This window comes from Dermacentor variabilis, chromosome 1 (genome assembly GCF_050947875.1).
Source record: "Dermacentor variabilis isolate Ectoservices chromosome 1, ASM5094787v1, whole genome shotgun sequence".
In the NCBI taxonomy this organism is placed as follows: domain Eukaryota; kingdom Metazoa; phylum Arthropoda; class Arachnida; order Ixodida; family Ixodidae; genus Dermacentor; species Dermacentor variabilis.
In genome coordinates, this window is record NC_134568.1 from 43,336,708 (window position 1) to 43,347,788 (window position 11,081).

The 11,081-nt window shown below is 42.7% G+C and overlaps 1 long non-coding RNA gene across 1 annotated transcript; it reads left to right on the forward strand.

Moving 5' to 3' along the window:
- The first annotated feature begins 218 nt into the window (after positions 1–218).
- LOC142570969 (uncharacterized) lies at positions 219–7,744 on the forward strand. The gene is made up of 3 exons (XR_012825726.1): positions 219–509; positions 1,917–2,146; positions 7,268–7,744. It is a non-coding gene; the product is annotated as an uncharacterized LOC142570969 (long non-coding RNA).
- The last annotated feature ends 3,337 nt before the right edge of the window (positions 7,745–11,081 follow it).

Consider the following 11,081-nt stretch of genomic DNA (forward strand, 5'->3'; position numbering starts at 1 on the left):
AAAAGACAAAGATAATGCCAAACGACACAGTTAAAAATTCAAACAAATAACTGATCTTAGCTATACTGTTTGGGGAAAAGAAATAAAAAATTAGACAGCCGCAACACACGCCACTAAAGCCACCACCGCCAGCATAACGCGGAACCAACAGTTGGCAACATTCATTCGTGCGTCATTGCTTCGTCCGCTTCGTCTCCGCAACGAGAGCCGCCATCTTCTCGCGCCTAACGTATTGTATGGTTTTGTTCTCTGCAATCCGCGCACACTGCTCATCGGTGGATGCACGTCTGCTCGGCGTCGCAATGCGGCCTGCGTCATTTTCTGGTGTTCGCGCAATCGGTGTGAAACATGTCGCATGTGAAACGTTTGATAGAAGTGCCTCACGTCCAAGTCAAGCCGCCGTACGGGTGCTGTGCCGCCGTACGGCTGTAAGCCGCCGTGGGTGCTGTACGGGTGCTGTGCGCCCCGTTCTCGGAAGCGTCGACGGGTTTCCGGCATGCGGATTTCAGGTACGTGCAAATGCGTTTCGCCCCCCTATTGAGCTCCGGAGCAAAGCGTGCACTATTTCATGTGAAAGATGCAGTGCCCGTCATCATGGTGTGAATTTCGAGCGGCAAACGAGAACTTTGGCACTTAGAGCACACCGCGGCTGCTAAGTTAGCGTGGAAATTGTTTTACGTTACCGTAATATGTTGCTGTTAGTCTAATCTGCGGCTTGTGGACAGCTAGCCCATTGACTTTTGCTTGTGGCAGCGATAGGTATATAAATGGAAGCGGTAATAATTTTCGAGAGCAGAGAGTTGTTTCGCTCGATGTTTGGTCGTGTTCATGGCGTTATGAAGGCTAGAAAAATGGCTTGATCGTGCTTAGTTCCAACTCCAAGGGGCGTAACGTTGGCGCTGTATATGTTTGTTTACGGTGTCACGAGTACCACTTTCATGCTTTTGTTGCATGAGAGTGGTAGCTGCTACATGCCGCCTTGGCAGAATAGAATAAAAGCAATTTCCTCACTTTCATACGTACGCAATGTAACGTAACAAAATTTCAAGCGTTTTATTCGGAGCGTAAATATCCAGTATAGTTTAGTAAGAAGCTCAAATTCTGTCTTAGCTTAGTAGGCGTGAAACAAGTGAAACTCTCATTCCTTTTTGAATTCGCCCAAACCGCACTGCCCGCAGATGCGTCATCGGGTAATTGACAGTAGCTTCGCTACGTGAGTTGTTTTATGCGCCAATATTGCCCGGTTAAGTATCCTGTTAATTTATGCCGACGCTCGTTCATCTTGATTTTAAGCGGTTACTATCCCCGAGTACCGGACGATGCCAAACTTGTGAGGTGTAGCAAACGCGGGAAATTCAAAGTGGCGTGGCTGCAAGTTCCTGTTTTTACATTTCTTGCATTCAAAGCCAACAGACACAGTCTCACTGATTTATTTTCCATTTCTGCTGTACTTGATCAATCTAATGTCACAACTGCATTTGCTCTTTAATGTTCTCCATTTACTGTGTATTCAGCTTGGCTGCCGTCCTCTCTTCAGAGGATGCCGCTGTGATAGCTCTTTCTTATAGCACATGCCTCTAGGCCCTTGTGTTTCAAGGGCTCTGGCGAGGCAGCAGTGCTCCAAGTAATTTTACCATCCTATATATTTTCTATTTTGCATCATTCTTCCACGATGGATTTTAATGTTCATAGTATTCGTGATTAGTCATCGCCATAATTTTATAGCACGTAGATTTTACGCACTTTACAGCGACAATTTTTAGGCCAGTTTACAGCCAAGGTACATCTTCCATAATACATCGTCAACATTACTACTTGTCGTGGCGCTCTTTGGCCAAACCTGGCCCTTGCGCCATAAAACACCACACATCATCATCATCAGCTTGGCTGCCAGAAAATGCTTGAATTTCTTTCAGTATCCAAGTGACGAAATATTCCACTGACGGCCGTGTGTGAAACACGCAAGATGACAAAACTGATAGCAAAATGATGAGATATTTCTTTTATAGCGTTTGGACTCGACGTTTGGTGAGGATGTCGATCGACCTTGGGTCTGGTGACAGCACACCCGACATCGCCAAAGTGCAGCCGATCAGTTGAGTGCCCCCGAATGGACCATCAACATCGGAAACTGAAGCAGAGCCAGGTAGGGGCAATTTTTACTTTGGAACAGAATACTGACAGCTGCCTCTTTTTTTAAGAACTAAATAACATATTTACTAACCAATCCTTGATCTTTGTGCAGCCTACATAGAATTGTTTTTTGTTGTTATACAGACCTTCAGAAAGCAGTTCTTCTGAACCCTTTTTGCATGCACAAATAAATAAAGAGGAGTGCGCTTTCTGAAGAAATAGATGCAGTGAAATGTGCGTTCGACACAATGACATGCAAAGTAACCAACAACTTTAAAGCGGTAAAAAAAACAAGTTTGAAACATGTTCTAACATCATAACCCGCCTTGGCATACGGATCTAAATATAACAGCAACAGAGGTGCATGCAGAGAAGTGTTTGTAAATGTTTGCAAGATATGTACATTGTCTAAGAAATTGTTTTTATTTACTTGGAGCTTCTTGGTGCCATGGCAGTGCAGTAAAAGCTCAAGATGATGCCCCTGCTCATAATAAAGCACCTTTAGATTTTAAAACTAAATTATGGGCTTTTATATTACAAAGTCACAACCTGAAGTTTTGGGAACCTGGCCTTCTTTAATGTACACCTGAATCTAAGTGCATAAGCGTTATTGCATTTTACCCTCATTGGAGGGCAGCTGCCATGGCCTAGATTGAAGCTGGGACCAGTATGACTGAGCAGCATGGCATCATAGTAAGTGGGCTATAACACCAGGTCAAAATGAGAAATACTGCTTAGAACTACCAACTTCTTGGCTCACAAGCACTTTGCACTAAGTTAAAGGAGTATGGAGTACTGACAGCGACCGTTTATGTACCAATTTCTTTTTAACCTGACTCCATTATTAAAGTGCGAAGCTTCAATTAGTCAAAACCAGCCTAAATTAGAGAACCAGCTCAAAACACGCACCATGTATAGCTGGATTTGGACATGAAAATGGAGTCAATTCATGTCGCCGAAAATGGTGGTGGCAGTCACACTATTTCATGCATTTTGCCTAAAACATAGTCAATAATAATTAATCAATTTCTAAAATATTCGTTTCAAAAAGTTTTTTTTCAAGCATGAAAGGAGGAGCCAAATGTTGTTCAGGTGCACGAGCGGTTATTTGCACGGCACTTCTTGCATGTGTTCACTGGCTTCTTTCAAGCTTGAAAGAAAAATTTGTTGCACCTATTGAGCAGTAGAAAGCTGGATTGGGAATTTTTCAGGATGCTCTACAATTTTCGCACTGACACTTGCTTTGAATATAATATTTGAGCAGTTAAGTAATCGTTTTAACTAATTACCTAATTAGGAAAAATGCAAGAATTGGTTTCACTTCCTTAAAACGATGGCAAACGACATTACCTTGGTGCTGTGCACCTATGTGGCACTTGTACATATTTAAAGCTTGCACATGTCATACAGACCACCTGGTAATTACAAGGCATATATAGAAGTGGCTAAGTTGTGTGAGCCAGCCATGTGTAGCGAATCATGAGAAACAGCCATGTTTCTTTGACTTAGGGGCATGATAAGATTTACCTGCTCGACACCTTGTATCACTGTGTTCTAGGCCTGTTCGTAGTTTAGCTGCTACATAAAAAATATTTCTCCACGTGTAAGCTCATATGCATCTTTCAAGTATATTGCCTCGTGTGTCCAAAATAAACCATCCACGCGCTTCCTTCATTATGTCTTCATCTGTTGCTGTGCTAAATTTTTAACATGCAACTGCCCAAATTTTCATCTAGTTTTCATATTTCCTCGTTGTTTGGTGGCTTTATTTCTGAACAAATTGTTTTCATTAAATCATGTTGCACACAGCAGTACACAGTATTTGTGCCTAGAGTGGGAATTGTTTTTTTTTTCAGATTGACATAAATACACCTTGCCTGGGCAATGTAAGGCATTCTACATAACACGGCCCTGCAATAATGTTTTATATTGCATTCCAGCATCATGCAGAACTGTTTACTTACCAGATTAGAATATGTATAAGTGTTGGAAGTAACAGAACTGGAAGAAGCCAGCAGATAATGAGGCCAAGGAAAGCCTACAGCAACATGTTTTAAGTTTTTTATATGAAGTATAGAAATGATGAATTCTAGGTAAGTTAAAGTGGATTAAGAGATATCCACCTGTGGGTGGGGAACGGACCCATAACCTTCACATTACGCATGTGATATACTAACCACTGTGGTACTACGGCCGTGTTCGAGCGTCGACAATCTGAGGGGCCATTGTGGACGGTTGAATGCTGCCTCGGTGACACAGTGGTTAGTGCATCGCATGCCTAATGCAAAGGCTGTAGGTTCGTTCTCCCCCATGCCTGGTTGTTTTTTTTACCATTTTCATTTCGCTTTATCATTTCTAGATTTAAATAAAAAATTACAAATAAGTTTCCACGTGCCTTCCCTGGCATCTTCCAGCTGTGATCCAGAAAAAATTTGACCCTCAGTATCCTTTCTTCTCGTTTGGAAGAACAGGAGCTTCATTTTAAAAATAATGAATTCACCTTGTTCAGCATCTCAATGTGGTCTCAAATCTTATAGCATGTGTATTACTAAGTGAAGTTTTTGTTAATATGATATAGCATGGGGCCTAATTAGTAGCCTTTGTGTACAGATATATGACGAGTCTAATAAATAGGAGGATATTAAGAAGCACTTCTAACATGGTCTGAGCATGTGTTTAAAAAAACTAATCTAGCATGATTTCAGGCATAACTGTTGCCCCTGAAAAATATTTGGATCATCTGCATTGGCATTGTTTTTAGAGAGCACCAATACTGCTTTGATAGAAGTAGCCTCGTGGAACATGAAGCATCGCTTCTTGCTGAGTCAAGGAAATATCTGCATATCTGAGGTGCATGTGTCATATGCTCGAATGCTGTTTAAAGGCTGCTAATAAGAAAATTACTTCACTTGCCTTCCAGAGATTGCTTCAGTAGTCTATGCTACTCGATCATAAACAATTTACCAGAGTGAACATGCATCACAGTTGGCATTGCAATGTTTATGCAAAATACCACAATTGCCTACTAGACATGTGACTGCACTAAAACTTGGAATTAATGACCAGTAAGATTTATGGGACTAGCAAAACTTAGTTTATTACTCCAGAACAAAATGCGAGGCACTTCGGTTTTTTCTGCTATAGAGTTTCTTACAGTAATTACTAGAGGGAACTCTGGCGCTGCAGTCGTACCACCATGGGAATGATGGGAAGCACATGGATTTGTCTGATATTCGTGCTTGTGAATTCAGACGTTCTTGTGGTTTCGTATATTATACGCTATATAAACCTTATTCTCGTAAATTTCAGCGCAGTCTATACTCTTCGAAGTGCAGAAGACGGCGCCAACACGCACAATTGCTATTAATTGCAACGATTGAGCTTGTCCAGGTAGCCAGATCGAAGGGCGCCAAGCGTCTCAAGGCACTGGTATGCCCGCGATAAATTCATCAGGGCGTTGCACTCGCTTGTCGTTACATGCCTCCGTGGCTTAATGGTTTCAATATCAGACTTCTGTTCTAGAGTTCCTGTGTTTGAATCCTGTCGTCGGACGATTTTAATGTTTATTTATTTATTACACAGTATATTGTTGAAAATGACTAGTTTACAAAGTCACAAAGCCGTTTGAAGCCAAACAGACGAAGTTTAGGCAAATCCATGTACTTCCCATAATTTCCATGCTGGTACAGCCGTTCTTGTTTGATCTCCTGTGGACACTAACGTCAGAGTTCCCTCTAGTAATTATTGTATGAAACTGATTTCTGCGCCTCGCTCGTGCAGAAGCGGCACCACACCTGCTGCGTAAACATGCACTACCTTTCGGCCAAGTGCAGGGAATGCTGTGAACTCGCCCTGTACAAAGCCTGCACTAAGTAAAACAAATCACAACGTGCAGTTGCTGCCACATTGAACTGGTGGAATGAGTAGTGAAATGCAGCACCTCCTGAACTAGTTCAGAAAGTGCAGGTTAATCAAGTGGAGATTATATAGTAACAGAAGTTGAGTGATTCTGCATTACATTCACGAAATATACTCCGTGATACTTTTCCATTTATTTCCTCAGTTATTAAGAATCCCTTTTGCATTGTTGGACAAAACTACAGAATGCCAACATATTTTCTAGCATTCACTGGTAGCAAACATGTCGAAACTTGTTCTAGTGACTGGATTGCCGCTTTAGCCGTTAACCCCCAAGTTAATTCCGGAAAATGTACCAAATTTTTTACGTACTCAATTTTTCGGTGTCGTTCTCATTCTAAAAATATATTAATTCATTGGTCTCTGGTTAGAAATAACACAAAAAGAGCTGCTCTTGAGGGCAGCTTTCCCTCAATGCCGACTGTAACTCATCTTTGACATAAGAGCAGCATAACATCGGGCAGAAAGAGTGCAACTCGTCATTGGCGATATTGGTACTACCTCCAGTCACTAGTACAGCTTGAGATCAGTAGTTAAAGGTTGCGACTTTGTTGCTGCCGAATTTTAATTCTGCAGCTGTTACACTTGGATGTAGCATGTGTATGTACGTGTGCATGCATTAAGACGACTTCACGCTAGAGCAAAGCAACTGTAGTGCAGAGAGGCATTAGTCATCTTTATATATTTGCTTTGTAAAGCTGCACTAAGTTTATCTTTTGCAGTATAGACTTGGCGCTCATTGGCCAAAGATGCCCTTGTGCTACTAAAACCTATCAATTAATTCGCTTTTTGCAGTAGCAGGTGCTTATTCCTTTTTCAGAATCGGTCTGTGAGTTTTAATTTGTTTTTCTTGAACTGTGCAATTCCCACTCACAGGACTGCATGTCATGTGTCATGTGAGGTGTTCCTTTTTCAATCAAGAATGTTGAGGTTGTGTTTGTGAAACTCGATTTCTTGCCTCAAACGAGCTTGTACAAACTGACCAAACCGATAATTCTACCTGCCTATATATTAAATGTGTTGCGGTTATGAACCCTCATAATGAATGACACATAGTATAAAAAATTTTATCTAATAAAACAATTTAATGAAATTTTTCATGTTTTTCGCGTTCGTGTTCACTTCTCTACTCTCGTGTCCTGTCTGCATGCCTCACCTCTTTTTTTGCATATTAAATATCGTATAAACTTAACCATGCTTTTTTACCACAATGCAGGGGGAAAAGGTTCCGGTAACACCATGCATTCAGTATGGTGGCCCAGACGTGTATGCAAGCAACCTCCTTCACGTGGACCAAGAACTACTCTGCAGTGTCTCACAGACTTCCATGCGAAGCCCTCAACATTCTCGTCTCAGTGGAATGGCTGCTCATCTATCTGCGTGTCCATCACCAAGACGGCCAGTTGTAAAGCTCCTGTACCCGTTTAAGAAAGCTTAATGATTTTTTTATTTAGTTTTCACGGTTGGCCGTAGAATCTTAACATTTTTTGTGTTTCTAACGTTTTTACCTGGCACAAAGTGGTGCAATAACTTTAAACCAGTGTAATGTATTTAAGTGATGCTCACTCTAATGCCTATCTGGTTTTGTTTGTGTTTATAAGAAATTTGAATGTCTGATGAGGTAACAGCATTTAAATTTGTCATCGTGGCTCGTTTCAATGAGCTGCTAGGAAATAAGATGCAAAACTTATCACACGCCAGTTGTAGCATTTTGGTTTCATGACTAAAGTGTTCACGTTTCAAAAGATGGAAAGCGGGGAAAGAAAGCCTCAAGAACATAATCATCCTAGGATTGCCATGTCCTTACAACTCTGCAAGGACTAATGCCTCGTACATCTTGGGAGCACATTGGTCGCAATGCCTACAGGTATACTTGATAAGAGAATAGCTTGCACTCAGATTTGCCATGCAGTTGATGGCTGATAGCTTTTGTTTGTCGTCTTCATGTTACTACTATGTATTCAATAGTCATGATGTGCTGCGGTTTTTTGCAGTCACCTATATATATATATATATATATATATATATATATATATATATATATGTGTGTGTGTGTGTGTGTGTGTGTGTGTGTGTGTGTGTGTGTGTGTTCGTCGTTTCAATAAAAATTTAGCTGAGAGTTAGTGCTCATCCCGTCTGCTTCTAGTCTGTGTCCGTGTCACTTCGCGCTACAATCCAAGATCATGTTACTGTACCAACTCGCCCAACTTTTTATCCTTGTGTTAAAGACACACTCAGACTTGTTCTTACTTATGTGACCGGTTATTTTTGTGCTTTATAATAAGATGCAGTGCTTTTCGAATGAAAACATGTGATAGTTCGTAGTGAGGTTATTTAAAGAAACTGTTCTGCTTAAAATTTAATTGAACAAGCCTGTGCCATTATTCTGTGCTTATGTCTTTGTATTGGTACGGTTTTACTCATCTTCCTTTTTACTTTCAAAATGTGCAAACATTATTATGTAACCATTTCTCTTGAATGAAATAAATACTTCTGACATTTCGTCACAAATTTTACAATGATTTTGTTCAATTAGGTAACCTTAGACTAGCTGATTGTTATTCTGGTAGCTTAACTTACAATGCCTGTGGAATATTCAATGCAAGCACATGGTGAAAAATAAACTAAGTTATTGGGTATAAGCAGGTCACTGTCAGTAAATGGAGCATACATATATTTCAGGAAATAGTGCTTGCTTATATATTGAACAGCATGCACAGCTACACATGCTGTTTTGTTCGTAAATGCTGAAACATTCGACGTGGAAGCACTTTGTTCTTTGGCTTTCAGTGCTACCTTTAAGTCATATGTGTGAAAGTACTAGTAGAAGCATCCCGTGGAGATAAATGACAACTTTGATGAATGGAGGTATAAAATGTGTGCTTAAAACGGCAAAAAACTGACAGGCAAACGTATGCTTCTGTAGTACTGCACTTGTTACCGTCGCCAATGCATGCATTGCTTGCGCTCTATTGCATTCAATATGAGCTGCAACAACGAGCTGTGGTGTCTTTCCCTCCTGGTCGAGCTGGTGTTGCGAAAATTTTTGACCAAGAAAAGTGGAGGTTTTTTATTTCCGAAATGCATGTAACTATGCTTTTGGCTGTGTGCTGTTTCCACGGGGTTATAAGTACTGGTGCACCAAGGTGTGGGAGATCCTGTGTCCTTAGTGCAGCGCGCATTGTTATTGCGCTCTGCATCCTGCCGGCAGTGTACTGTCACTGCAGAGGAAGATTACGAAAAGCATGGCGTGTGTGCCTTGCTGCAATGGCGAAACCTTAAATTGTTTGCCTGAAAGGGTCGCACTTTATGCTACCACGTGACGGACCAGAAGCGCAGTATGACGACGCCTCACAGATTCTGGCTCATACTGAACAAGGTAGTACCATAGCTAAGGCTAGGCAGCATTCACAACAGCTAGTCTGCCCATTAACTACATGGCTGTAGTGAACGCTAAAATACTTGCAGGGATAACACCCGTTTGGAAGGGTGTTGTCCATGCTACGCCCATATTGAAAGGGTGGTGTCTGTGCTACACCCCATTTAGAAAGGGTGTTGTTTGTTTTATACCCATAGGCGAGGTGACGTCATATTAACACCCCTTCTATTGTGGGGTGTTAATTTGCACCCTTTGCTTGGGGTTTATCAATACACCCAAAAAGGGTGTCACACACGGGACAAGTCATTTACACCCTTAAGGGTGTTAAAATTTTTAGAGTGTGCGCATATTGTTACGGTGGGAAAACAGCACAATGTCGTCGACAGTGAAGACGACGAAGTGGCAACAGCCTCTCGGAGTTTTCAGCTGCTGTTTATGTACGCCATGTAAAGACATCGAGTAGATAGTTTTATACCCGTGACATTTTGGTGGAGGTGCGCAGTACGCGTCCTCGCCACGGAGCTCCGCAGCGGACGTCTCACCCTGCCTGGGATCATGCTTCCAGTGGAAGGCTCCGCTTCTGGAGCTGCAATTCCGAGTACGCATACCCAGTACGTTGCTCTACTTTCAGCCGCAAGATCCCGGCAAGTTCACCGGCCTCGAGTGTGTTGACGTAGAAGAATGATTGAAGATGTATCAGCGTGTCAGCAAAGTGAGCAGGTGGGATCCGACCATAATGCTGGCCAATGTCGTGTTCTACCTCGACGGAACACCGCGAACGTGGTTTTATACACACGAGGAAGAGCTAACCAGCTGGGACTTGTTCAAAGAAAAGCTGTCCGACGTTTCTGGCCATCCGACCGGTCGACAACTAGCTGCCAAGCAACAACTCGCCACGCGTGCCCAAACTCCTACCGAGTGATATGTCTCCTACATTCAGGATGTCCTAGCCCTCTGTCATAAAAACAACACGTCCAAGCCAGAGGTGGACAAAGTTGGACACGTTATCAAAGGCATCGCGGACGACACATTAAACCTTCTGGTCTTTAGAAACTTATCGACTGTCGGCGCCATCATGAAGGAATGCCGCCGTTTCGAGCAGGCGAAGAGTCGCCGCATATACAATCTGTTTACACGGCTTCCAAATGCTGCAGCGACCTCTTCCTGCACCGACACAACCGACAAGTCTAGCTCGCCACCACCAAGCGAAAAGTGACCCGAATTGTACGCCGCGAACACGAAGCAGTGTTTCCTGCCTCGCCTCGGCAGACGTCTTGGAACAACACTGCTGAGGCGATATCGCTGATCAGTCCGTGGTTCACCAGGAAATCGCTATCATGGGTCTTCCCAGCGCCTGCTCCTTGAGTCGCCCTGACACCCGCCCTGCTCCTATGCCTCAGTCCCATCGCAGTCCACCTCACAGTGTCCATTATCCCTACACTACTAGGAATCAATGAGACTGGCGTACACCTGACGACAGGCCGATCTGTTTATGCTGCGGCCGAATAGGTTACGTTTCCCGTCATTGCCGCAGCCGTCGGCCGTCCCCTCCTCAAAACACCTTCTGGAATTTGAGATCGCCCCAAAGTTCTCCACCTATAGTCGCGTCTACGACGCTTCTGACGCCACTATACCTCGACTCGCCGCTATG